Genomic DNA, 6625 nt, shown 5'->3' on the forward strand with positions numbered 1-6625 from the left:
GTATGTTATATTTACTTTTACTCCCGCGAATCTTTTCGAAAGTGGGTAAAAGCAAGTTTATAATGTTAGTAGTGTAGAAATAACATATATTATAACGACTATAAATTATGTACAAATTAGCAAAAGGCGGGAATAGTGACGAGCCAGCAGTAAATAAACAGAAAGTCATAGATTTATTGTAATAGTTCATGTCTCCTGATTTCCTGGAGCACATTTACACTCTGTCAGACCGTCTGCCATGATATATGGAGCCCGAAACATGAAAATGTGCGGTTAGCTGGATAATTTTATAGCCGAGCTTACAGTTAGTTAAATTAGTGGTTAGTTTTATAAACTCAAGAATTGTAGCGCGATTCTGTACAGACGGTACGGTACGGGACAGTAGTATCGAAAGTTTGACATTTAGTAGTAATGTACTGCCAAAATAATTTCTACGACGCCCGTCGAAGGCACAGGGGGGCTATCACGTATCTCAGTTGACAACCATCTGAAAGCCACTATGCTATCCATTGTTTTCTTTCTTTGATGATACCTAGTGATTAATACATACGTTACGTCAAAGCACGAATAGATGTACTGAATAGTGACCATTCATTTGACGTATACTAGCTGTCAACTGAGATACGTAATAAGCCCGCTGATCAGATTTTCATACAATTTTTTTCTATGACGGGCCGGTTGTCGATTGTCGATAGTAGTAGAGAATCGAGCTACCGTCAACTAGCATTAAGCAAAATTACCCCGAGATCTTTTTAACGAATTGGGAATAAAATAAATCCCGGAAAAGTAATTAAAGACTTTATGGTTGGAGCGGTGGTGTTAGTGCATAAAAATCTTGAAAGCTGGTCGACTTCCAAGATTGAAAAGTTAGTTTTCCAATTGAGTTTTTAAGTAAACTTCACGTTAACATAATTAAAAAAATATGACTGTGTGTTTGATAATTTTACAAAATATGAAAATGCCCATATATTTTATCAACCACAAAAAAAATCTAAAATCTTGCTACTTGAATCGTAATACTACTAATCGTATAATATACTTGAGTTTATTGTAGATCAATACTTATCAAAATCGCAATTAGCATTTGCAATACGACGATACAAATCATGTCTGTTTGTCGGATTAACAGTTAACCACTTACTCTACTCTCGAAGTTAGATACTTCTAGTTTTGTGGTGTAGACTAGATACTACGTGTATCCAATTAAAGGTGCAAAGCTTGTGCAAAGCTTTACTGAATCAGTTTGATCGTACTGAGGTCAGAACACCTGGCGTAAGAACAGTTTTGTTGTTAGAGATCGCCGCTTAAGTCTATTGTACACTGAGCTCTAAGGCCGCGCTGTATGTAGCGATAAACATGTTGCACAAAGAATCATTGTTGTGATATAAAATAGAAGGTCGTAAGAAATAACGGTATTGTACCAAATATAAATCATAAAAAGCACCTCGGTTTATTTTTTTAAAGGAAACTAAGCATTACTCAGCAGTGAATTGAAAATAAATTATTTAATGAATATAGGGAAAAGGCTAACCAGTTTTTCGCGGTGCTATTTTGGTATAACGTTAATAGAAAGCTTAAAAAGAAACACACGCTCAAACGGACGTAGACGGCAGTAATAATACTCATCGTTTTAATAAACGTATTAAAATGGAATACAAAAATAGCCATTGCATGATATACATCCACTATGCTTAATATAATTCCGACGGGAGCCTACAATCAGATGCTTTTAACGTTTCTACGTAGCTTTAAAACTGCGACAGTTCATGAACTCTTTTAACTGTCTATTTGTTAGTGAACTTCCTTATTTTGTCGAGGAAACTCAGTTAAAAATTCTTTGGGCTCAGAATAGAAGTATTTTCCACGGATATCTTATGCAAAATGATTAAAAAATTAAAGCATTTTCTATCGAGAGCAGCTGCACTTTGTTGTTGTATTTTATCAGGCGATTATCGATATTCCTGATGCTTTATAAATATCTTTGGAAAAATATTGAACTTATATTTTATTACAGTAGAAAGCTTGTTTGTTTAAAATTTACTCTTAACGTTTTTAAATGTAAGAGCTTTTTGCTAGAGTATTCCTGTATAATATTTTATGAACTTTTCTTTCGGTTTTTTGGAATTAGCCTGAATGGAAAAACATTGAAGGCGCTGATCTATATTTCAACTTTTTAAATGCAAAAATATCATCCGAAGCTACACGGGATGCACAATAATGTAAGTAATTTAGCTTGATTTTGGGTAAAATAATAGCCGTTGTTGCAAACTGTCTGTCTAAACTACGTCCTATCTTTAAAGTGTGTTGATAAAATAGAATTGTAGCCAAAGAAAATTTGAGTAGCTCCGGAAAGGAGGGACGGGGGAGGGGGACAGTCAGTTCCTAATTTAATTTTAAGTGCAAATTAAAGTTAATAATTTTGTTGATTCGTTTTATTTTGCATTACACTCAAGCGTCCAATCAATCTTCCCCTACACTGTCTTTATTTAACACTAAGCTCAGCTGAAACTCAATAAATATAGATTTTGAAATGCACCCGTCAAATATGATGGACTGACCGTTTAACCCTTCACAAGTTTGCTTACTTGATCGATTCGCAGTTAGCAACTATGACCGTCGTAATACCGGCTTAAACTTTACACTCGTATTCACAAATAAGGCTTAAGTCAGTATGGGAGTTGCAATGGTAAATTCAGAATTTCTCATGGGTTTAATACGGACGTGATATTATGATGTTTAGCCTACGGTTTTCGATATTATCAATCTATTTTCAAACTAATAATACGCCAAAAGTCAATGTAAAACTGTTGAAAGAGTATCAATCTCTTTACTGTTATCATACATAATTGTAAAATATAAGATCTGATACGATTCTTTACGGTCGGTACTGTCGGCTGCAAAATTAGTTCCCACCGCGCCCGCTGGAGGCGCTGATTGAATTTTTATACAAAATTAATCTATAGCTGGCGGGGTATCGATAGTCGAGTGGTAAAGAATCGCGCTAGGAGAGTGAATATTAACCACTGCAGGTTATTAGCCGAATGGTTATCGATAATCACTGAGGAGCTCGCGGCTTAGTTAACAACAGCCGCGCGGATCGATCTCTGAGGTTAAGCCACGCTTGCCGAGGTTGTTCTGTGGATGGGTGACCATCTCATACACATCGAGTTCCTCCGTGCCTTCCGAAGGCACGTTAAATTTTGGGTCCCGGCTGTCAATTTCGAAGATCTTTGACAGTCGTTAACAGTAGTCAGAAGCTTGAAAGTCTGACAATCAGTCTTACCGAAGGGTATCATGTTAAAACCCAAGTAACTGGGTTGTGGGCTCAGATAGGCAGTCGCTTCATGTAAAACACTGGTACTCAGCTGCATCATCAGGTGAGACAGGAAGCCGCCTCCAACATAGTTTGGAAGAAAGGTTAAGCATGATGATGATTATCGATAATCACTAATTTTGGTTCTCAAACTTTAAATACGATAACTGCAAGTGTAAAAAGTTGGGCAGCAGATCTTTAATTTATCTGACCAACCAATCAAAGATGTGCTGCCCAATTTTTTCTAAGTCTTTGATAATAATACTCATTATTTGAGAATTTTTAATAGTCAAAAAAATAATTATATTCATTGTCTTGGCCAGCGTGGTGGACTCTAGGCCTAACCCCTCCCACATTTCGGGAGGAGACCCTTGCCCAGCAGTGGGACATTAATGGGTTAAATTTATTTTATTTATTACCTATTCATTGTCTTGCACCATCATAAATTACATTAATTCTATTATATTATACTCGCATTTACAATCAAACAAGCAAAACAAAAGAAATCACTTTTATACTTTAGTACTGCATGTTTATTCATATAACCAGGATTAAAAAACGTTTACATTATGAGGGTTAATTGTATTGTTTGTGAATACTAGTTAAAGAGAAAAAGATAATAGGAAATAAAGCTTAGACGGATTACTAGTACACAATGCGACGTTATTCAATTGCAGATAAGTGCAGTTTACGCTGCGGTTTAAATTAAATGTTTCCCTACATTCGTTTATCGTGTCAGACACAATGTTGTTAATGCGATTATAAAACGTTTGTTTCGCTTCTTTTATACTGAATATGTGAGCGAGTATTGTTTTATCTTAGAACCTAATGGTTGAGGTTTATTTAATAATGTATTTATTTGCAATTTGATTCTGTTCTTGTTCTAAATAGTTATTATATTCTTGATCCAATAAGTGCCTGCTGTCAAAATGAGGCGAATATTTTAAAGTCGTTCTCCTGTATGGCCTATCGCTTTCAACTTAAAAATATTGAAGGTTTTCAAAAATAATTGACCATAGTTGTTCTTCTTAAAAAAATAAAAGCGTGCTTTCTTTTGGTGACTTAAGATTTCTTTAATATTCTAGAATAGTTTCGCTCCATGGTGTACTATTTTTGTACCCTGTATATCGACTTTAAAGTATCGAAAATCAAAGACCAAGCTACTTCAAAATCATGCCAATGCGTCTAAAACGCTACTAAAGTGAAAATGTCCAGTGGTCGACAACACCCGTGCAAAATGAATACTTTGTAGCGAACGTGAGTGACCGCGATGATCGCTTAACTAAATTACGGTTCTACCGCGATGGTCCCCACTAGCACAGATAACTAAGTTACAAGCTATTAACGGCCAATTAAAAATACGCAATTCTACCTCAATTTTTAAGAAATAACCACTTTACAGTTGATCAGATTAATGGGCGAGCTCGCCGGTTAACGTGCGCTCACATGAGTCCTAATTTAACTACGGTATACTGCCCTCTGGCCTAAACCTACGAATAAAAATGGTGTTTTAAAAATGTTGGGCATGTTGTCAATAATCGTATTATTTTAGCGCCAGAAATATCACGATGCGGTTGCTAAATGTGTTTTAAGTCATTTTTTACGTAGCTGGTTTAAGTATGGGGTGACACATATTTAAACCGAGACTTGCGATGTGCTACGAGAAAGCAGACGATTCCATAAAAAAATAGTATTTCGTTATAAACAACTGTGATACTAAAAGAGAGAGCTGCCGACCATGAGATTTCGTGACCGAATCCGGAGATGGGCAAAGTACCAGTGGTCTTTTCTAAATTGTTTTAGCATATTTCTCTATAGTAGCGCGGAGTTTGTTAATGTACCCAGTCAATAGCAAAAGGCTCGCCTTTTTATTAATGGCGAAACGTGGGCGAATTTCATACAAATCTGCCTGCACTTGCGGGTATAGCAGGCTTGATATGTGTATATGTAGGGTATGTAAATTGAATTAAAGCTGAGAATAGAAGATTCCGTACAAGTGAGAGTGAATCCGATGCGTACACGGACTAATTTATCAAGTGCATTCCTGATCACCTGGGCGTCTGATTTCTTGCTAATAATAGAAACATCTGTTTCTCGTACGCGTCGTACAAGACAGGCGGAGATAACGTGCAGAATGGGAACTCAAGTTTTATACAATATTAGTAATTCAATTCAAAATCTATACTAATATTATATAATATTATAAAGCTGAAGAGTTTGTTTGTTTGATTGTTTGTTTGAACGCGCTAATCTCAGGAACTACGGGTCTGATTTGAAAAATTATTTCAGTGTTAGATAGTCCATTTATCGAGGAAGGTTATAGGCTATATATCATCAGGCTACTACCAATAGGAGCGGAGTACCAGTGAAAAATGTTACTAAAACGGGGAAAATTTTGACTCATTCCATCTTATGTGACGCAAGCGAAGTTGCGCGGGTCAGCTAGTAATAAATATAGAGTTATGGTATAATCGATACATATTCATATTGTATTATGTATGCATATATGTATACTAATATTATAAAGCTGAAGAGTTTGTTTGTTTGTTTGTTTGAACGCGTTAATCTCAGGAATATTGTATATATGGATAGATGACCGTGCGCAGCAAGCCACCGAAAGGACTGGAAATCTAAGAGAGAGGCCGTTGCTCAGCAGTGGGACACAGAAAAGGACTAGTTAAAAAAATATACGGTATTAAAGAAAGTTTCCTGTAGTGTCTGTTCTAAATTAACTCGAAAACTACTAAACAGATTACCGACGGATACCAATGAGGATGAAAGATAGAAGTATAATTAATGTGTATAGGTATTGGCTGATGATGATTGTTGAATATAGAAAATAGGAATATAAGATCACGATCGATCGGATTTTAAGTGTGACGCTACAATGTCTATCGGATACTAAAAGTTCTTAATGCATTATTAACGCCAAAAAAACGAATAATATACCTAATTTTTATAAAATTTCTGCTGTGGTATTATTTCATAGCATGCAAATTTTCTCAACGGTATTATGTTAAATGAAGCTTTCTATATTTCGTCTAGACATTGGATTTTTTTAAAGATTTTGTTTCTAAGTTTGAGGTTTGAGACTTTAGAACTCTTACAAATACAAATAAGCTAGGTATAATACACCAACGAAAAGTAAATAAAATAAGAGCTTAAATAATGCTTTGAGTATTAGAAGAAGATTGACCTTTTATATTGTCTCTAAGACTTAGATTTTATTCAAACATTAGCGAAGCCTGGCTAATAAGATTAAGACAAACAGTGACTATTTCAATGACTGACCGATTTGTATAAAAAATTATT

Source organism: Anticarsia gemmatalis, chromosome Z (genome assembly GCF_050436995.1).
Source record: "Anticarsia gemmatalis isolate Benzon Research Colony breed Stoneville strain chromosome Z, ilAntGemm2 primary, whole genome shotgun sequence".
Classification (NCBI taxonomy): domain Eukaryota; kingdom Metazoa; phylum Arthropoda; class Insecta; order Lepidoptera; family Erebidae; genus Anticarsia; species Anticarsia gemmatalis.